At 38.3% G+C, this 23,423-nt stretch overlaps 1 long non-coding RNA gene across 1 annotated transcript; it reads left to right on the top strand.

Moving 5' to 3' along the window:
- Window positions 1-11,329: 11,329 nt before the first annotated feature.
- Window positions 11,330-23,176, top strand: LOC139753609 (uncharacterized). Its single transcript, XR_011713738.1, has 2 exons — window positions 11,330-18,757; window positions 18,999-23,176. It is a non-coding gene; the product is annotated as an uncharacterized lncRNA (long non-coding RNA).
- The last annotated feature ends 247 nt before the right edge of the window (window positions 23,177-23,423 follow it).

Raw genomic sequence — 23,423 nt, 5'->3', positions numbered from 1 at the left:
TTTGTTAGCTTGAAATGATTCACAGGAAGAGGGGGTAGTGAATGAGGGAGATTGGATGTGAATGAAGCAAATTATTTATTTCAGTAGGTTCAGACTGTGCCATATCATCATCCTTGGGATGAAGACCCAACATAGAGGTATGCATATCATTTTACTCCATTTTTGAAGATACTCACTTTGGTCAGCATACCTCATGTATTCCTGAGAGCAATCTACACTTGTGAAGTGCTTTTCAAGGCTTCTCCATGCAGGTTTGAAATGAAATTTGTTGTTAGTCTTTTAACACTATGGATGCATGATATCTGTATTGTACATTTATTGAAAACAGCATTTTCTTCATTTCAAGTTCTAATATATGGTTTTAGGAATAATGTAGTACAGATCAAACTGTACTGAGTAAAGAAGTTGATTATCCTAATGGGTTTGATTATTTGGAACTTGCCTGTCTAACACTATACAGTAAGATGGTTGACCTTAGGACTAAGAAATGAGGACTTAAAATTAAAAAGCAGAACAAGGTTTTTATTTATGATGAATTTGACAAAGAACTGTATTCAAATGTTCCCTCCTCAGAAGCAGACTGTCCATTCTTGTTGACAATATACATTGTCTTCTATAACTACTATTCTAAGATTTTTCTATGAACCTTGTGTAAATACCTATTTTGTGAAATCAAGAAAAGGGTAGATGAAAGGAATTCTTTCTTATTTATAAAATTTGATAGATTTTGGCAACCACTTTTGGTCTAGCACCTTGGAGCATCTGTGATGCAACTTATTAAAGTTTGATGGCTTTTGATGGCATCTTTCATCTTGGCACTAGATTGGAGCATATCTGATGCATGACAAAGCAGCACACCATTATGAAGTGAGTGATACAGTTTTCATTAAGACCTATAGAATTTCCTCATGATGCATGCATGTTCAGTTAATCCTTGAGCATATTGTATCTAGTATGGATCAGACATACAGTTACCATTATCTGCAGATGTCTAGTGGTTATGGGATATGAAAAATTTAGCAGTGGTATGGGGCCTGGAAATTATCATTTTTCCTTATATAAGGACTGGCCTATTAAGATCCCTTTAAGGACCTGCATTAGCCTTGCTCAGCACTTTTTGTAGCAAATTAAATCTCAGTGGGACAGACTCATTCAGGCACAGACATTTCACTGGGGAAGATGCTTAACATATCTATGCAGCATATCTTTCTCCTTGCATTTGATGGGATTTTCAGCATTACAGGTATTTATATAGTCCAATTGTTCTTTAGAAAGTAATCAATACATGCTTGAAATTGTTTGAGGACCTTTATTGAAGCTTTAATAGAAATTGAATTTAACAAAAGGTAAAAATTTTGAATTACAATAGACAGCTGGACTATCAAAATTTCCATTATTATTTTCTGTGAAGAAATTGAGTAACTAATCAATTAATAACTGTCCATACTTTAGTTTAGTAATTGACTGGGTAGATAACATTTAGATTCTGTGAACAGTTTGCATACAGCCTCTATTGCATTGGTTTCTTTAGGGCTACATTAGCATCTGGTATCTGATTGAGCCCTATGGTACATTAACTGATTTCGTTAGTGACTTTCAGTTTCACAACACTACTGGTATTCCCACAAGAAAGTTTGTTGTATTGAGTTAATTCATAGGAACATTAGAAAAATTGGGCTGAACTCTTTCCAAGGATGCTTTATTGAACTAGCTCAGAGGAGGCAGGAATGAACCCAGTGCTGAGGAGACTGGACTGATCCAAGTCTGAGGAGGTTGGATTGAACCAAATCCCAAGAGGCAGGACTGGACTAACTTTGAGGAGGCTGGACTGAACCATCTCCGAGGAGGCTGGACTGAACTAACTCCTAGGAGGCTTGACTTATCCAATTCTGTGGAGGCTGAACTAAACTAACTCTGAGGACACTCGACTAAACCTTCTCTGAGGATGCTGGACTGAACAATCTCAGAGGAAGTAGCACAGATTGATCTCTGAGGATGCTGGACTGATCCACCTTCAAAGATGTTAGACTGAACGATTTTCAAGGAGGCTAGATTAAATCATCTCCAATTAGGCTGGAGTGAATCATCTCTGATAAGGCTGGATAAAATCATTTCTGAGGGGGCTGGACTGGACCAACTCTAAGGAGGCTGGAATTAACCAAATCTGAGGAGACTGGACTGAACCTACCCAAGGAGGTTGGACTGAATCAAATCCAAGTAGGTTGGACTGGATGGAGCTAAACTCCAAAGAAACTGGATTTAAGCAGCTCTAAGAAGACTAGATTTCAGGAGTTTCAAGGAGACATACTGAAGTAACTCCAAGAGAATGGAATGAAGAAATACTGAAGGCAATAGACTGTAGCAAATCAGACTGGACTGAACCAGCTGTAAAGACAGTGTACAGTCCAGAGCCATGGAAGACAAATAGACTAGAGCTCTTGAAAATGTATGGATTGGTTAGATTTCACAATGCATTAATTCAAATAGGATATCCTTTTTATATTCATTTTGAACTTTCCATGGAATAATTTAAGTATAGGAATAGGCTCTGTAATCATTTTTGGACCATCAGCAGATGAATCCCTCCATTGACTAGTATTAACCTCGATCACAACTTTGCCTTTTGCACCTGGATAAATCTCAAGGTAATAATCACTTTCATTGTAGTTGACTTTTTTGGGAAAGATGTTTGTAAAACAAAAAATGCTCAAGAACTGAGTAATACCCATAAGCTTTTGTAGTTATTTTATTAATAGGGCAGGGGAAGGGGAAAATAACTTTTTTAGATTCTGTGAACAGATGATGTGCAGCATCAGTTGTGATGAATTCTTCAAGGCTACCTATTTCGCACCCAGCTACTGAATGAGCACCATGGTATTTATATCTTTGGTTTGTAAATTACACTTACGCAACTTGTTAATGCCTCTTAGAAAGTTTGTTGGACTGAAACCCTATGATACAGGAACGTAGCTGACCAGCTGACCATTTCTAAGGAGTCTGGATTGAACCATCTGTAAAGAGACTAGACTAAATCATTCAGAAAGATTGGCCTGTACTAACTTTAAGGAATGTGAGCGAATTTACCTCCCAGGAGATTGGACTGAACTGATTTTAAGACTCAGATGACACCATGTGATTTATGAAGATTTTGTAATATTTTTAATTCTGACTGTGTATTCAACATAAGTTTAGAATAGTTTGTGCAATATGCCTCTTGAAATTCTTGGAGACATCAACTACATTTTAACCAGAGCTCAAATGGCAGGTTCAGAAGCAAATGTATCCAATATCAAGGATGATGGATTTGTTTATCTAAAATGGCAGAGTAAATTAGTAATAAGGGTAATTTTTTGCTTGGGGAGGGTGGTTGTGAATGAATCAAATTATTCTTTCCAGTAGTTGTAACTCTCATTGGACCGTATTGTGATCGCCCTTGGGATGAAGATCCAGTATAGAGGTACAGACATCCTATCTTTTTCAATGTGTGCACACTAACTGGTGAGCTGTCTCCATATTTTTCAGAGTAGAACCCCTCTGAAACATTTGCCTTTCCCCAACAGGTAAAAATGGGATTTATTGTTGGTGCTTTACCATAGATGATGAATGGGTACACAATTGGCGAATTTAGTTTCCTTCTAAGGTCCTAAGTTTACAATCAGAGTTTTCAGTTTATCATATTTTCAGATCATTACACTGATTTATTATTCTTCATGGACTGTCTACATGCATTTTTAGAAGTTGGATCAAGAAAGTCATTGCTTTTTAATTCTGAAGGCTTTGATATTGGAGTACACTTTTGGTGCACTCCACGCATAAAGCAACAATATGGATGGAGAGTGATAAATTTCATCATTTTGTAAGATTTCCACAATAAAATAGTTATGTATGCTGTTTAGTGACCAGAAATAATACTGGAAATGTAATATCAACATCCATAGTTGCTCAAATTACCGTTGCTGTTATACTTCATTTGACTTTATTCAAGTGACCATGCCTTCGAACATTCCTTTGAACATAATATATTTTTGGGAAATGGGAGGGAACTTTTTAATTATTTTTCTTTGATAGGATTGGCCAATGAAGAATCCTTTGGAGACCAGCATTATCCTTGATCAACTCTTGCGTCTTGAATCAGGAAAATGCGTTGCATCTGCACAACATACTTTCCCCTTGTCTTTTATTACACACAGATTCTCGACGTTGCAGGTACCCAAATCTTGTGTTCCATAATTCCTTCAACTGAATTTTTTTTCAATTTATAGGTTTGATGCAGTAATGAGTGCTGAAATGAAAGAAGAGTCTAACAATTATAGTGAAGGATCAATTTTTTTGTTGATACTTACTGATGAGTGTATAATTTAGGGAATTTGTTGTCCTAAGGAGTCTGCACTAGGGTCCAACATGAAAGAGGAATATATTCCATTTGGATTTGTCTGCTGTTGCATGTGTACAGTATATATTGCTCTTTTATCATTGTGATAATTCCACACCACATGTTTAGCATCTTTCAGCAGAATAATGAAATCTTCATGGATTGAAGCAACGCTTGGAAACAGCATTAAGCAGACTCTAGAGAACTGGATTTAACACCTGAGAGACTAGATTGAACCATTCTCCATGAGACTGGGCTGAGTCGACTATCAGGAGATTGGATTGAGTCACTCCTTAGGAGGTTGGACTATGTCAAATAATTGGAAACTGGTTGAGCCAAGTTTTAAGATAAGATCAGGTCACCCTTTTGAAGACTGGACTAAATTATTTTTAGGATAGTTGCATTTCACGATGTTAAAAGTGAAAGAATTTAAAATTCAATAGTCTTTATAATTGAATTTAATTCTGATGAAATTTGCAATAGACATAGAATATTTCCTGCTACAGTTGCTGCATGAAACTTAAAGATCTTAAGTGAAGTTCACAGTCAATAATATAGAACCCAGCATCTGAATACAAAAATATAACATGACTCTTCATAGATAAAAGAAAGTTTATAGGAAGTATGATATTAAGGGGAAGGGTGGGTATCACTGAAGAAATTTGTATATTTCAGTTGATTTGACTGTCACTGGACTGCTTTGAGATGAAGGTCCTGCAAAAAGGTACACATTCTAAGATTTTTCCCTCTGAGTGGTCAGCAGTCTTTACATTTTCCAGAGTAGTTGATACTTGAAGTGTTTCAGGCCCTCTCCATGCGGGTAAAAAAAGTTTTGGTTTTCGCTTTGATTGGAATTAATAATTACTGATTTTGTAATTGCAAGAAATACCTTTTCTTGAACCTCAAGTTCATTGGCTGATGTCATAGTGTGTATCATACTATTTCAAAGAAAATTGTTTTCTTAGTAACTAAAGGATTATGAAGGTATGGATATTGTTCGGGGAAGATTAATGAAGATATGGATGCTCTTAAAAGGAGAATGACTCCTTTCCTCTTGGCATTTTTAAGGATCTGATAATGCCTTGGAGTACACTTTTGATTTCAAAACAAATGGAACACCTCTGCCTTGTGATGCAGAATATTTAGTAAAGTAACATTGCATGGAATGAGTTATAATTTGTTTTATTTTGTTCAAACCAATGGCTTAATGATTGTTCATCTCTGTTCATACTCTGAGAGTATGGTTTTTACATCAACTGATATGGGTAATATCTATATTGGTAGTTATTCTACTAGCCTTCTTCAAATAATCTTTGGTCAGTTAATATTATTAATATCTATCTTTAAAGGTTACTGAGCATGTTTTCTTTGTGACACTAAGTGCATCGTAAAACAACAAGTGTAGTAAGTGATGCTTATTCGCATTTTGACTTGACTAAAAACTGAATAAGGAACACAGAGTTTTTTGTCATTCACGTAACTGCCAAAGTTCCTTCATCGTGGTAACAAGCACATGCTTTCATATGCTTTGCCTTGTCCATTAGAATAAGATTCTGATTCTTCAGTATCTGCATCTGTAGTTGCTTAGCATTGCTGACTTAATACAGCAATATTAACATGAAGTAATATGGAGTAGTATACTGCATTAGGAAATGGGGCTTGGTAATTGTTTCTCTTAAGTAGGTTTGGCTCACCAAGAATTTATTTCCTCAATGACCTGCATTGAACTCTATCAGCACTTGAATTCTTGCACAAAAGCTGAAGGCACTCACTCAGGATTTGACTTCTAGTTGGGGAAGACTGTTTACTTCTTGGTAATTCATTCTAACTTTTAATGCATTATCTATTATCCTCAGTATTACAGGTACCTTAACCTTGAACTGTTGTAAGGAAGTCCAATTAGTTAAAAGTACTCTATGTTTGGAGTTTGTGGTTTTATAACATGGTTGATGTCAAAATTCATGAAGAAATTAACTTAAGGGAACGGTGAAATGTTGCATTTTGATTTCAAATATCTGTAATGCTTGTTGGTGATGTGAATTCTGCTTTAGGTAATTAGATACTTCATCTAATATCCTGCTGATTTTATATTGTGCTAAAAGGGACATGCTAGATAACTTCATTTTAACTGAATGGTGATGTAAAGCATTTGGTGTTCGATGTTTTGTGATAATTTTGTGAAGCTACTCTAATAGTAGTAAGCATCTTGCAGCTGATTGAGAGTTTTGATATCTTTTATATTTAGTAGCTTTCCCTTGTGCTTAACCTTACTTGAGTACACAACTTTTGTTCACTTGCACTTGGGACCTTATCATGTTTCATTTCCCAGTGGACTCTTTGGAATGTATATATAGAGTTGTGCGCAGGAGGATGGATGTGCTGGAAATGAGATGTTTGAGGACAATGTGTGGTGTGAGGTGGTTTGATCGAGTAAGTAACGTAAGGGTAAGAGAGATGTGTGGAAATAAAAAGAGCATAGTTGAGAGAGCAGAAGAGGGTGTTTTGAAATGGTTTGGGCACATGGAGAGAATGAGTGAGGAAAGATTGACCAAGAGGATATATGTGTCGGAGGTGGAGGGAACGAGGAGAAGAGGGAGACCAAATTAGAGGTGGAAAGATGGAGTGAAAAAGATTTTGTGTGATCGGGGCCTGAACATGCAGGAGGGCAAGGAATAGAGTGAATTGGAGCGATGTGGTATACCGGGGTTGACGTGCTGTCAGTGGATTGAATCAAGGCATGTGAAGCGTCTGGGGTAAACCATGGAATATATATATATATATATATATATATATATATATATATATATATATATATATATATATATATATATATATATCTTGACCTCCTGTCTCTTTCTTTTATACATCTCCCACTCAATTGCATTTTTTCCCTGCAAAAATCGTCCAAATGCCTCTCTCTTCTCTTTCACTAATACTCTTACTTCTTCATCCCACCACTCACTACCCTTTCTAATCAACCCACCTCCCACTCTTCTCATGCCACAAGCATCTTTTGCGCAATCCATCACTGATTCCCTAAATACATCCCATTCCTCCCCCACTCCCCTTACTTCCATTGCTCTCACCTTTTTCCATTCTGTACTCTGTGCAAGAGGTGAAAAAAAGGGCAAATGAGAGTTGGGGTGAGAGAGTATCATTAAATTTTAGGGAGAATAAAAAGATGTTCTGGAAGGAGGTAAATAAAGTGCGTAAGACAAGGGAGCAAATGGGAACTTCAGTGAAGGGCGCAAATGGGGAGGTGATAACAAGTAGTGGTGACGTGAGAAGGAGATGGAGTGAGTATTTTGAAGGTTTGTTGAATGTGTTTGATGATAGAGTGGCAGATATAGGGTGTTTTGGTCGAGGTGGTGTGCAAAGTGAGAGGGTTAGGGAAAATGATTTGGTAAACAGAGAAGAGGTAGTGAAAGCTTTGCGGAAGATGAAAGCCGGCAAGGCAGCAGGTTTGGATGGTATTGCAGTGGAAATTATTAAAAAAGGGGGTGACTGTATTGTTGACTGGTTGGTAAGGTTATTTAATGTATGTATGACTCATGGTGAGGTGCCTGAGGATTGGCGGAATGCGTGCATAGTGCCATTGTACAAAGGCAAAGGGGATAAGAGTGAGTGCTCAAATTACAGAGGTATAAGTTTGTTGAGTATTCCTGGTAAATTATATGGGAGGGTATTGATTGAGAGGGTGAAGGCATGTACAGAGCATCAGATTGGGGAAGAGCAGTGTGGTTTCAGAAGTGGTAGAGGATGTGTGGATCAGGTGTTTGCTTTGAAGAATGTATGTGAGAAATACTTAGAAAAGCAAATGGATTTGTATGTAGCATTTATGGATCTGGAGAAGGCATATGATAGAGTTGATAGAGATGCTCTGTGGAAGGTATTAAGAATATATGGTGTAGGAGGAAAGTTGTTAGAAGCAGTGAAAAGTTTTTATCGAGGATGTAAGGCATGTGTACGTGTAGGAAGAGAGGAAAGTGATTGGTTCTCAGTGAATGTAGGTTTGCGGCAGGGGTGTGTGATGTCTCCATGGTTGTTTAATTTGTTTATGGATGGGGTTGTTAGGGAGGTAAATGCAAGAGTCTTGGAAAGAGGGGCAAGTATGAAGTCTGTTGGGGATGAGAGAGCTTGGGAAGTGAGTCAGTTGTTGTTCGCTGATGATACAGCGCTGGTGGCTGATTCATGTGAGAAACTGCAGAAGCTGGTGACTGAGTTTGGTAAAGTGTGTGGAAGAAGAAAGTTAAGAGTAAATGTGAATAAGAGCAAGGTTATTAGGTACAGTAGGGTTGAGGGTCAAGTCAATTGGGAGGTGAGTTTGAATGGAGAAAAACTGGAGGAAGTGAAGTGTTTTAGATATCTGGGAGTGGATCTGGCAGCGGATGGAAACATGGAAACGGAAGTGGATCATAGGGTGGGGGAGGGGGCGAAAATTCTGGGGGCCTTGAAGAATGTGTGGAAGTCGAGAACATTATCTCGGAAAGCAAAAATGGGTATGTTTGAAGGAATAGTGGTTCCAACAATGTTGTATGATTGCGAGGCGTGGGCTATGGATAGAGTTGTGCGCAGCAGGATGGATGTGCTGGAAATGAGAAGTTTGAGGACAATGTGTGGTGTGAGGTGGTTTGATCGAGTGAGTAACGTAAGGGTAAGAGAGATGTGTGGAAATAAAAAGAGCGTGGTTGAGAGAGCAGAAGAGGGTGTTTTGAAGTGGTTTGGGCACATGGAGAGAATGAGTGAGGAAAGATTGACCAAGAGGATATATGTGTCGGAGGTGGAGGGAACGAGGAGAAGAGGGAGACCAAATTGGAGGTGGAAAGATGGAGTGAAAAAGATTTTGTGTGATCGGGGCCTGAACATGCAGGAGGGTGAAAGGAGGGCAAGGAATAGAGTGAATTGGAGCGATGTGGTATACCGGGGTTGACGTGCTGTCAGTGGATTGAATCAAGGCATGTGAAGCGTATGGGGTAAACCATGGAAAGCTGTGTAGGTATGTATATTTGCGTGTGTGGACGTATGTATATACATGTGTATGGGGGGGGGGGGTTGGGCCATTTCTTTCGTCTGTTTCCTTGCGCTACCTCGCAAACGCGGGAGACAGCGACAAAGTATAATAAAAAAAATAAAAAATATAATATATATATATATATATATATATATATATATATATATATATATATATATACATTCAGATTGGGGAAGAGCAGTGTGGTTTCAGAAGTGGTAGAGGATGTGTGGATCAGGTGTTTGCTTTGAAGAATATATGCGAGAAATACTTAGAAAAACAAATGGATTTGTATGTAGCATTTATGGATCTGGAGAAGGCATATGATAGAGTTGATAGAGATGCTCTGTGGAAGGTATTAAGAATATATGGTGTGGGAGGCAAGTTGTTAGAAGCAGTGAAAAGTTTTTATCGAGGATGTAAGGCATGTGTACGTGTAGGAAGAGAGGAAAGTGATTGGTTCTCAGTGAATGTAGGTTTGCGGCAGGGGTGTGTGATGTCTCCATGGTTGTTTTATTTGTTTATGGATGGGGTTGTTAGGGAGGTGAATGCAAGAGTTTTGGAAAGAGGGGAAAGTATGCAGTCTGTTGTGGATGAGAGAGCTTGGGAAGTGAGTCAGTTGTTGTTCGCTGATGATACAGCGCTGGTGGCTGATTCATGTGAGAAACTGCAGAAGCTGGTGACTGAGTTTGGTAAAGTGTGTGAAAGAAGAAAGTTAAGAGTAAATGTGAATAAGAGCAAGGTTATTAGGTACAGTAGGGTTGAGGGTCAAGTCAATTGGGAGGTAAGTTTGAATGGAGAAAAGCTGGAGGAAGTGAAGTGTTTTAGATATCTGGGAGTGGATCTGGCAGCGGATGGAACCATGGAAGCGGAAGTGAATCATAGGGTGGGGGAGGGGGCGAAAATTCTGGGAGCCTTGAAGAATGTTTGGAAGTCGAGAACATTATCTCGGAAAGCAAAAATGGGTATGTTTGAAGGAATAGTGGTTCCAACAATGTTGTATGGTTGCGAGGCGTGGGCTATGGATAGAGTTGTGCGCAGGAGGGTGGATGTGCTGGAAATGAGATGTTTGAGGACAATATGTAGTGTGACGTGGTTTGATCGAGTAAGTAATGTAAGGGTGAGAGAGATGTGTGGAAATAAAAAGAGTGTGGTTGAGAGAGCAGAAGAGGGTGTTTTGAAATGGTTTTGTCACATGGAGAGAATGAGTGGGGAAAGATTGACCAAGAGGATATATGTGTCAGAGGTGGAGGGAACAAGGAGAAGTGGGAGACCAAATTGGCGGTGGAAAGTTGGAGTGAAAAAGATTTTGTGTGATCGGGGCCTGAACATGCAGGAGGGTGAAAGGCGTGCAAGGAATAGAGTGAACTGGAACGATGTGGTATACCGGGGTCGACGTGCTGTCAATGGATTGAACCAGGGCATGTGAAGCGTCTGGGGTAAACCATGCAAAGTGTTTGGGGCCTGGATGTGGAAAGGGAGCTGTGGTTTCGGTGCATTATTACATGACAGCTAGAGACTGAGTGTGAACGAATGGGGCTTTTGGTCTTTTTCCTAGCGCTACATCGCACACATGAGGGGGGAGGGGGTTGTTATTCCATGTGTGGCGAGGTGGCGATGGGAACAAATAAAGGCAGACAGTATGAATTATGTACATGTGTATATATGTATATGTCTGTGTGTGTATATATATGTGTACATTGAGATGTATAGGTATGTATATTGTGCATGGGTGGACATACATGTGTACGTGGGCGGGTTGGGCCATTCTTTCGTCTGTTTCCTTGTGCTGCCTCGCTAACGCGGGAGACAGCGACAAAGCAAAGCAAAAAAAAATATATATATATATATATATATATATATATATATATATATATTTTTTTTTTTGCTTTGTCGCTGTCTCCCGCGTTTGCGAGGTAGCACAAGGAAACAGACAAAAGAAATGGCCCAACCCACCCCCAAACACATGTATATACATACGTCCACACACGCAAATATACATACCTACACAGCTTTCCATGGCCCACCCCAGACGCTTCACATGCCCTGATTCAATCCACTGACAGCACATCAACCCCGGTATACCACATCAATCCAACTCACTCTATTCCTTGCCCTCCTTTCACCCTCCTGCATGTTCAGGCCCCGATCACACAAAATCTTTTTCACTCCATCTTTCCACCTCCAATTTGGTCTCCCACTTCTCCTCGTTCCCTCCACCTCCGACACATATATCCTCTTGGTCAATCTTTCCTCACTCATTCTCTCCATGTGCCCAAACCATTTCAAAACACCCTCTTCTGCTCTCTCAACCACGCTCTTTTTATTTCCACACATCTCTCTTACCCTTACGTTACTTACTCGATCAAACCACCTCACACCACACATTGTCCTCAAACATCTCATTTCCAGCACATCCATCCTCCTGCGCACAACTCTATCCATAGCCCACCACTCGCAACCATACAACATTGTTGGAACCATTATTCCTTCAAACATATATATATATATATATATATATATATATATATATATATATATATATATATATATATATATATATATAATTAAATAAGAAATGGGGCTGGGAAGGGGAAAAGTAATTATGAGTGGACTCTTTGAACAGAGACGGTCAACAGAATGCATCTTTTTACTGTGAATATATTCTTGAGGCTACACGATCTGATCTGCAGTTGAGTGCTTCATGAAGTCCATTTCTCTCTGTAAGTTTACTGTAAGTTTTGTGTATGTTCATGTAATTTTGCTTAGTTATCAACACGTTGTAATTTTTATAAACCTCTTGGGACGTGCATCACTTTTTTCACACACCTAGGGATGGGAGGGGTGATTATCATTTCGTTAGATTATTTGTTATTAACATGTGGTCTCTGCTGCATCAGGCACTACAAACCACAATGCAATAGTTCATTGACTTTTCTGTATGTGGTAATTGTATGTCTCTGCCTGTATCTTTGTTCTATAGCATCCCTTATGGTTGGTAGATAACATCCATTATGGTATTTACTTTAACCCTCTTTGTCAAATGAGCTTTGTTCTTGCAGTCCTGGGAAACAGCCTATTGAAAATTGATGCCATCACTAAAGCTTTTTTTATCATTAGTAAATAACTTCATGTTTTGGAATTCCTGTTGTTATGTATAGTTTGTTAGCACTGCAAAATTTGATTTTATTGTGTAGAGGCTGAGTCATAGAACTGTATGAGATGGGTTGGTTGGGGAACTCTAATTCTATTTTCTATTAACCTACACATGATAGCTTTGTTTTCTCATCTTGTGAACGCTGATGTTTCTTGTTGTGGGATTGTTTGAACTCCACAGTAGAAAGCATCACTGCACTGTGTGCAGGTTATGGTAAAGGTTGCTTTTCCTGTAGTTGTGCAAAGCATGTTTACAAAGTTAACAAAAACGACATTAGTCCTCTTTAGACTTCAAGTAATTGCTCATATGCTGTAGGATTTAGGGACTGTAATGTCTTACATGAAATATAATGTAACTTGGGATTCACAGTGTCAAGCAGTTAGAATTAGGAAGGGTCATATCATAAACAGAGTCTAGTCACAGAACTGACAATCAGGTCACACAGGACTGGAGAATAAAGCGTAAAATCTTGAGATTACTAGATTTCCCAGAATCAAGGGTCATATCATAAACAGAGTCCAGTCACAGAACCGATGATCAGGTCACACAGGACTGGAGAATAAAGCATAAAATCTTGAGATTACTAGATTTACCAGAATCCGACTTCTCTTGCCGGATGATAATCCAATTAGGGTTTTTCTTTTGTACAATTCAAATTTTTTGCACGATCATGTCACCTCATGCAGTGGGATATGGCATGTGGAGGGTTAAAGCTAATAGTTATTTTAGTATACAAAAGTTTATAACTTTTGCAGGTGAGATATGAATGAATATAGTTCATGTAGAAAAATTCAACTCATGAATTCTTAATCAACTTTAAAATGGAGTGTCTTGAATAAGTTAATTTTAAGCTTGATGCAATTGCAATTGCTGATCTGAATATATTGTGGGAAATGATGTAAAATAAGATGGATAAAAAGGTTCCTGGTAACTGACCCTGCTGTGAAAGTAGGAACAGAAGTGCCAAAACAGTTATCTTCATGATGACAGGATAAGGGAGGGGGAAGTAAGCAATTTCACTAGTTGCATATTAGATACAAGATGAATTTACAGCAAGCTCTTGTTGAAAGTGTTGAAGAGCCATTACTGACAATCGAGAAACCAGTATTGGGCAATGAAATACTCATGTGAAAAGTGTTGTATTTTGTGGTTCAGAAATCTGGATGTACCAATGGTTTAAGCTTAAGGTGCAAGATCTCATTAATAATTTTTCCATTGGGAATAGATTTCTCTAAATGTTAGTTTGAGTTTGTGAGGGAGCTTGGCTGATAGTGCACATCGGGTTGGATTTTGAGAGTATTTCCTGGCATGCCTGTAGCACTGTTTTTTAATTAAATTTTATATTTTTCTGTAGTTTGGATTTATCTGTATGCAAAGTATGATAATTATATATCTTGAACATACTTGGTGTATGGGACTGTGAACATTTGTAATTTTATGCCAAAATTGTTAACAATCTGGGAATTTTGGAACTGCTGTGAAGTGTGTTTTTAAAATGGTAATTTCGTGCACTCAGAATCTGGTAGCAGTATGGTTTTTTGCTTGAAATCACCTCCACATATAACTTAACTGTGCTGGTTGTTGGACATGCTGTAATGCTGTTGTGTACATGTTGCTGTGATGCTGTAAAAATATCTGTGAATGACTTAATGGTTTAGATTGGATTATCCACCATATAATACTGCAATTTTTCCTGCACTAATGTTCCAACCTTACACATGATTATCTTTTAAATGGTGGCACTTTGCTTAACAAACTTTTACTTCAAGGAGGAATGTAAATGTTTTGCATTTTTTTTTAACTGTCCTTTGATTATTAATACTTAGTTTCACGTATAAATTTTATGATAACTGTATTCTGGAGAAAGTATTGCAACAGGGCATATGAGAAGTAAAAGCCTAAGAAAAGGTGTAGGTAAGATAGAATAGGGAAGGGAGAAACTAAGCAAGTTCTTTCGTTAGAGATTGTATTTCATCACAGATGAATAGACTACAGCATACCCATGTCTTCTAATTCCTGAAGATGGAGGAGCTAACACTGTTGATTGACAAACTGCTAAATACTTGGCATTGCTGTATATATACATAAAATATTTTGTTTGACAATTCAGCAGCTTACATTTACAATCAAATTATAGTGGAGTTTAGAGAAGATTTTTAATTTTTTCCTAATTGTAAATTTCTTCATTTTTCAAAACAAGTTTTTCAGGTAGCTTGGCTAGTAGTACATATCAAGATTTGTGTCTAAACCACCTTGTTTGATTTCAAAACTTGCATTTTGCAGTCATATTGGTATAAAGTCCTGTTTTCCATAGTTAATCATTCTTTTATTCAAGCTACTAGAAAGTGATACATGCAGAGCTATATGCCATTTTTGTTTCTACAACTTTCCTCCCTTTATTTAAATGAATGATCAGATATCACAGTTTTATTTAAGGTTTTACATAATAACTGTCTGATATTAAATTTTTGTACCCAGTAAACATGAAAGCCATCACCTTTTCAACCCAATTAATTATTTTTTTATGAAAAAACTATCAAATGTCTTGAGGGATTTTCTTTCTACATATAAGATTGATTTTGAAAATTGACATAGTTTCATACCTTCCAGGTTGACATAATGCAATTCATAGTGAATCTTTCACTGATTTCTGACCTCTTACATACTGCCAATTCTGTACTGATCTTATATTACTTTTAAATCCGTTTTTATTGATTTTCATGATTATCGTGCTAGACTAAAACATTATTAAATTTTAAAAAGCAGTTTCATCAATAGATGATCCATGTGAGAAACTGCAGAAGCTGGTGACTGAGTTTGGTAAAGTGTGTGAAAGAAGAAAGCTGAGAGTAAATGTGAATAAGAGCAAGGTTATTAGATACAGTAGGGTTGAGGGACAAGTCAATTGGGAAGTAAGTTAGAATGGAGAAAACCTGGAGGAAGTGAAGTGTTTTAGATATCTGGGAGAGGACTTGGCAGCGGATGGAACCATGGAAGCGGAAGTGAATCATAGGGTGGTAGAGGGGGCGAAAGTTCTGGGAGCGTTGAAGAATGTGCGGAAGTTGAGAACATTATCTCGGAAAGCAAAAATGGGTATGTCTGAAGGAATAGTGTTCCAGCAATGTTATATGGTTGCAAGGCGTGGGCAATAGAGTTGTGCGAAGGAGGGTGGATGTGCGGGAAATGAGATGTTTGAGGGCAATAGGTGGTGTGAGGTGGTTTGATCGAGTAAGTAATAATAGGGTAAGAGAGATGTGTGGTAATAAAAAGAGTGTGGTTGAGAGAGCAGAAGAGGGTGTTTTGAAATGGTTTGGTCACATGGAGAGAATGAGTGAGAAAAGTATGACCAAGAGGATATATGTGTCAGAGGTGGAGGGAACAAGAACTGGGAGACCAAATTGGAGGTGGAAAGATGAAGTGAAAAAGATTTTCAGTGATCGGGGCCTGAACATGCAGGAGGGTGAAAGGCGTGCAAGGAATAGAGTGAATTGGAATGATGTGGTATACCGGGGTCGATGTGCTGTCAATGGATTGAACCAGGGCATGTAAAGCGTCTGGGGTAAACCATGGAAAGTTCTGTGGGGCCTAGATGTGGAAAGGGAGTGTTGTTTTGGTGCATTATACATGATAGCTAGAGACTGAGTGTGAACAAATGTGGCCTTTGTTGTCTTTTCCTAGCGCTACCTCGCGCACATGCGAGGGAAGGGGGTTGTTATTTCATGTGTGGCGGGGTGGCGATGGGAATGAATAGACAGACAGTATGAATTATGTACATGTGTATATATGTATATGTCTGTGTGCGTGTATGTATGTATACATTGAGATGTATAGGTATATATATTTGCGTGTGTGGACATGTATGTATATACATGTGTAAGTGGGTGGGTTGGGCCATTCTTTCGTCTGTTTCCTTGCGCTACCTCGCTAATGCAGGAGACAGCGACAAAGTAAAATAGAATAAAATAAATCAATAGATGGTCACCTTGTAATATCATTCTCATGGAATCCGTGTGTTGAACATTCACCTTAAGAATTTTTTAATGTACCCAAGATGGCAGTGTAATGTTTACCATAAGAGCCAATCATGATTTTAAATCCCTCATGCAGAGATGATGACTCCCTCCAATAACAGGAAGAAAATCCAGTAATGTAGGGTTGCATGATTCAAGTTGCCATGAATGTTAAGAAGGAAATGGGTAAAGAGTACTAGTGTATGTCCTGGAATGCCCCTAACACCAGTTGTACTTTTATTGGTACTGTATGCTTGTATGGCTTTTCTTTTTTGAAGTTCACTTTGTGCTAGTATATTTAGTTCAATGATTGTACAATTTAAACACTCATGGTATAGAAACCTCTGAATAGTTGCCAGTTTGTGTGAATGTTACCAATAACACAGTTAAGGTTTGTAAATTGCCATTACATGCGTTCGTGGAATGCATAATTTTCAGAGAAAGTTAAGGTGTTATGGTTTGTTGCTTGAATAACTGTAACTTTATTGCTAAATCCTGAACATGCTTTGATGCTGTTGTGTGTTTGCTGTCGTGCTGGAATTGTCTTTTTGAATGATATCCTGAGTGGGTTAAGGCTAGATCTTATACAGAATTTCAATTTCTTCGTGCTGTAATGGTCATACCTTTTATGATTGTCTTGTTGATTTTGACATATATTAGTGCTTGACAAACTTATACTTCTGAGAGTGATGAAATATGTGCTTTAAATAAATTTTTTGGTTTTGACATTTATATTGATAAACATTTAAATTGATGACAGTATTAAGTTAAAGAGAATGTGTTGCATAAAGTTGCTGCAGAACTTCTAAACAGGTGAAAGCATTATGAGTGGCTCTTAATGACTGATTTGTACCAGGCTTTCTTTATTGGTTATGGTTTATGTGTGCATTTCAAGTACAAAGACTGCAGTTAATGGAATGTTGTAAGTTGCAAAGATGGATTGTAAGGGGTAAAAGGTCATTGAGATAACTTTGAATGTTAATGGTTTTGCAATCAAATTTTCACTTTTGGTAATGCATTTCATTTTAAATGTATTAGTCAGCTTTGTATTAATGCGTTTCAACTATTAAGCTTCAGTTTAAATGTATTACTGTCAGCTCTGTATTAATGCATTTCAACTATCAAGCTTGCTTTGTTGATGATGAAATAAATAGGAATGCTTGTAGATATTACTGGTTTTGTGATATCGAGCTTTCTTTCATGGTCACAAATTTCATATGAATGCATAAGTTGGATACAAATTTTACAGTGCTCATAGATTTCTTCACTTAATAGATTGGTTTATATAAGTAGTGACTTTTTTTCTCAAGGGTTAAAAGTGTAAGGAGTTTAACTATTAATTATTTTGTGATCAAGCTTTCTTGTTGGTGACTGGGCTGATTGAATGCATTACAATTGAAAATTATTGAGTGGTATATGATTTAAAAGGCTCATGAGTGGTAAAAATGTTTTGAGTTGCTATTAACTGGAATGATATTGCAACCAAGCTTTCTTTGTTGAGAATGAGTTTCGTACAAATGTATTGCATTTGCTACTAGCTCTTGTAAATGAATAACTAATTCCATGCGTATCAAAATGCCAGACGATCTTAATTTTGCTTAGAATATCTGCTTTACTGTTATGTCGTTTATAAATGAATAATGAATTCCCTAACAACCAAAATACATTGTGAGCTCAATAATGTTGGAAATATCTGCTATTCAGCATTATTATTCATGTAACTTGGAATATCACTTTCATTGTTATATATCTTTGAAATATTGATTGATTTGAAATTTAATGGATGAAATACATGAAATAGTATAGTTGATCAGCGAAAATTAATTCTTTTGCGAAATAGTTAAATGTATAAAGTTCACAACTCCGTATTTTTCAGGCTATTTATTCTTGAATATTTGCTTAACAAAACACTGTACCATTGATATATATGAATATATAAATAATGTCCTTGAAATATAATTGCATATATTTCTATGTTTCTGATATGTCTTGTAAACTTGGAGGAACTGTTGGCTTGCATTAGTTAGCCTAGGTTCATTTGAATCTGGGCTGGTTAATTCAAGTTTTGGTCACTCTTTTGTAATCCTAAAAGGCTTACAAGAAGAGTGGGAAAGAGGGTGGGACTTTTCCTCCAAGTAAAATTTACATGGCAATAAACAGGATGGATATTCAAGATAAATCTAACATACTGCAGATAGGAACTGGAGGTTAGTGACCGAACTTTTTTTCTCACGATGAACAACTAGTTGCATGTTAAAAGCTGAGTAAGATTTGATGGGAAGTTGTTCAACTGTTAAGAGTTAAATGAAATTTCATTATGTTTTTGGTTGCTTATTGGGATAAGAAAAGGATTCAGTTTTTGCAAGTAAACAGTCATGTTTATTTGAAATTTTAAGTTCAAAAAATATATATTTTTTTTTAATAAATCTAATACACTTAATTTTGCAGGAAGAATATTAAACCTCTGGACGTTATATTACCCTGACTACTTTGAGGAAGTACAGCATTTTGAAGTTTTTGTGGAATTAAATAGATATCCTTGAAGTAATGAGAAAAATGAAGGTTTGTTGAATATGGGAGGAGAGGCTTGGATGTAGTAGAAGCAGGTGGTTAAGCTTTTGACACTTTGAGCTTCATGAAGAACACTGTAGGCATTGTGAAGGATGTGAGAATGGGCACAAAGTCAGTGGAGAAGATGGGCTTAATCATATTTTAGGAGGAGAGGGACATAATCTTGGTTGTGGAAAATTAGGAATGGTCTGGATCATCATAAGGAAATGAGATTTGACATTAGCAGTGGTTTGCAGTGAATGGAGTGGGAAAGCTGCAGTATGTATTCACTATTTGTATATATAATGAACTTTGGTTATGTGATATTTGTTTATTAAGTTCTGTCTTATGACCACAGTGGTAAGGAATGCTATGAATGTATATCATCCTTAATTAATAGCAATGCCAGAAATGGAATCTTTAAATTAAAATACTGTAGGTGAATGACATGGTTATTTTCAGCCTTGATGGAAGCAGAATGATGTGGTTGTTGACAGCATCATGGAAAGGGTGAAGGTTGTTTTAAATGAGAAGATGGGTAAGATTATACCTTCGTAAAAGGATGGACATCATCACTGTCATCTTGAGGGGAATAGATAAGCCAGATCACCTTTGCCTCTACAATGAGATGAGTTTAGTCGTCACCATTTTGGGTAATCATTATAGCCGTTGTGGAAAGGGATGTGAGAATAGGTGTGGTTGTGTTCACATTGTGAGGAAAGGCTTGATTTTGTAAACAGGATAAATTTGGTCACTTTCATTGAGGATGGCTTAGTCCTCTTCACACTTGCAGATGATGGGTTTGGCTGCTTTCGCTTGCAGAGGATGGGCTTGGTCTCTTTTACAGAGTAGGAATCAGCTTGTTTGGTATCACTTGAAGAAGATTAGTTTGATTGTCTTGGCTAAGAGAGGATGGGTGGGGTCTCTCTAACTAGAAGATGGGCTTGGTTGGTTGAACTGAAAAAACAGAATGGGCTTGGGTGCAGTCACTAGAAGAGGATGGGCTTAGATGCATTAACGAGAAGAGGATGGGTTTGGTTGCACTGACTATTATAGGATGGCTTTGGTCGCACCGACTATTGGAGGATGGGTTTGGTCGCCTTCACATGAAAAGGATGGGCTTGGTTGCCTTTACGTGCAGGGTATGGGCTTGGTCACTTTCATGTGAAGAGGATGGGCTTAGTTGCCTTCACTTGAAGAGGATGGGCTTGGTCACCTTCACTTGAAGAGGATGGGCTTGGTTGCCTTCACATGAAGAGGATGGGCTTAGTAGCATCCACTTGATGAGGATGGGCTAGGCCACCTTCACGTGAAGAGGATGGGCTTGGTTGCCTTCACATGAAGAGGACGGGCTTAGTAGCATTTACTTGATGAGGATGGGCTAGGCCACCTTCACGTGAAGAGGATGGGCTTGGTTGCCTTCACATGAAGAGGATGGGTTTGGTCGATTTCACATGAAGAGGATGGGCTTGGTCGCCTTCATTTCAAGAGGATGGGCTTGGTCACCTTCACGTGAAGGGGATGGGCTTGGTTGCCTTGATGTGAAGAAGATGGGTTTGGTCATCTTGACATTTAGAGGATGGGTTTGGTCGCCTTGATATGAAGAGGATGGGCTTGGTCCCCTTGACATGAAGAGGATGGGCTTGGTCCTCTTGACGTAAAGAGGATGGGCTTGGTTGCCTTGACGTGAAGAGGATGGGCTTGGTCACCTTGACGTGAAGAGGATGGGCTTGGTTGCCTTGACGTGAATTGGATGGGCTTGGTCGCCTTCATATGAAAAGGATGAGCTTGGTTGTCTTCATGTGAAGAGGATGGGCTTGGTCACCTTCGTGTGAAGAGGATGGGCTTAGTTACCTTCACATGAAGAGGACGGGCTTGGTCACCTTCACGTGAAGAGGTTGGGCTTAGTTACCTTCACAAGAAGAGGACAGGCTTGGTCACCTTTACATGAAGAGGATGGGCTTAATTACCTTCACATGAAGAGGACAGGCTTGGTCGCCTTCACATGAAGAGGATGGGCTTGGTCGCCTTCATATGAAGAGGATGCACTTGGTCGCCTTCACATGAAGAAGATGAGCTTGGTTAATACCATCATTGCCGGGACAAGATAGGGTTGCTTGCCTTCGTCGTTGGTGGCTTTTGCGGGAAGAAAACGGGCCTGATTGCGTTAGCTGTCATTTTGATGAGGAAGAGTGAGCTTGATCGTCCCTACGGTAATAGTAGGATGAGAGGACAAGAGATTTCACGGGCTTTTTTGCCATCAAAGGGAGAGGTTGAACCTGGACACTTCGTTTACCGGGGTGAGAAATGGTCTGCCTAACGGCTATGTTATTTTCAGAGTTTCTCTACATGTTCATGGGCACTGGTATTGACTGAATGTTGAATGTGAAGGTTGTAGGTAATAAGTTTCTTGGTGGATAAGTAAGTGTAGTGATGTCAAAGGGAGTTATTATCCACAAAGGCAGGAAATGCTGCTGCTTTCTAATTTTATACAAATTATTTACTCCAAACACTGTCATGTGGTTGGGGTGTTACTTGCATTCATTTAGATTCACTTGTGTCATGTGAAGAAGATTGAGGATGGGCTTGGCCGTCACTACAATACAAGGGGAGGGTGAGAATGTACGGTCCCGTCGTGGAAGGTACGAAAAGGGTGAAGCAGGTCGTCTTCAATGTCGCACGTGAGAATGAAGAGTATGGGTTATACCCTTCTGCAGTGCAAGTGTTATTGTGGCTTTGGTCACCAGAACGTGGTTGGATCCCAAGCTATATCGCCACCAAGATTGTTGACTACGAGCTTCATCACAAGCTTAGTTGCGTTTGATCACAAGCTTAGTTGCATTTGATATAGAACCCTAGAAGAATTGGAGACGCAAACTGTGTTGGTCAAGCGAGTGTGTTGCAGATAAAATCATGCTTTGGATGGCCGTCATGAAACTTCCTGTCACTAATGGCCAGACAAATCAGCTCTCAATGTAAGGTATTTGCATCATTCCAGCTCAGAATGGGTATGTGTTATTACGTTAACGAGTATATATAATCTTATCTGATCTTCATTTGAATGTACATACCTTCATCGGATCATCATTGCTTATTCATGACCTCATTTACTCGATTTATTCTGATATTATTATAATAGTTATATTGACATCGTGGAACAGCAACAAATCTCTATGGTAGATTGATCATATCCTTCATGATATCGTTGACTTTAATTCAGTTAAGAAAGCATACTTTTTAATATTCACCATTTCCAGGTTCTTCATTATGTGGCATGATTGTTAACACTAATTGCAACAAGCCTGGACCATAATGATGGATACTGGGTGGAGCGAACCTGGACATTACCCTTGGTTGATCAAGAGAATGGAAAGAGTCTAATAATGCTTGTGACTCTAGAACAGGGAGAAGGTCGGCGAGGATCAGTCATTTATAGGCTTTTGAGAATAATTGATAACCCCACAAGCGACGTGCACGGATGGGCAGCTAATATCCTTCAAATGTTTCCTATTTGGACTCATCGCAGAGAAACGCAGCGGCAGTTTACAAAGTTATTCCTACAATTTGAAAATTAACTTAAAAGTTTATGAATGGTTTCAACAAAGTTTTCATCGTATTCAACGCACATCAGCGAAGAAGCATCTCGTACCTGCTCCAATGGATTATTTCAAACTGATCACACCGAGATATCCACTGTTCTCCAGTCATTCCTGTCGGACAGCTTCCCCACAAGTCGTCTAGTGATCTTTCCTGGTCCAAGGTTGAAACATTGGTGAAATGCAGTCCTAGATTTAGGCGCATGTGTATACGTGCAACGGAACTACTATGTCTCGTATGGTGTTGCTGCTAGTTTTTTTTTGTTTTTTTTTTAAATTAGTTTGAAAAAGTTCAGATGTCCGCATGCCTTTGCATACTTGGAAAGCAGCTTTAATTGGTTTATATAGCATCATATTAATCTCATCTCCACACCTGTCACTCATACATTTCAACATTATAATAGCCATTTTCACTTTTTTTATTTGAGCTGCATTTTCAGATGGCTGAAAATATTTCATATTAATAAAAAGTAATTGACATGAGGTTTTTATTTCCTGTTATCTCATATATACAGAATGTCAAAGGAAATGATGGAGTCGATTTTGTACTACACGTGTTGACGTTCTTACTTGATTTGTATTATGATTAAGTATTTTACTGCCGCCGCCTCTGCACATCTCGTAGGAGTGGAACGGAAGAGGCTAATTCGAGATATGGCTTATTAAGACAAAAGCACACATTTCTACAGATTGATATTTGCTATAACTGATATCAAACCTTCACCTT

The sequence above is a fragment of the Panulirus ornatus genome, chromosome 2 (assembly GCF_036320965.1).
Source record: "Panulirus ornatus isolate Po-2019 chromosome 2, ASM3632096v1, whole genome shotgun sequence".
Classification (NCBI taxonomy): domain Eukaryota; kingdom Metazoa; phylum Arthropoda; class Malacostraca; order Decapoda; family Palinuridae; genus Panulirus; species Panulirus ornatus.
Note: the sequence above shows the minus strand (reverse complement) of the source record. Positions and strands in the feature narration are given on the sequence as shown.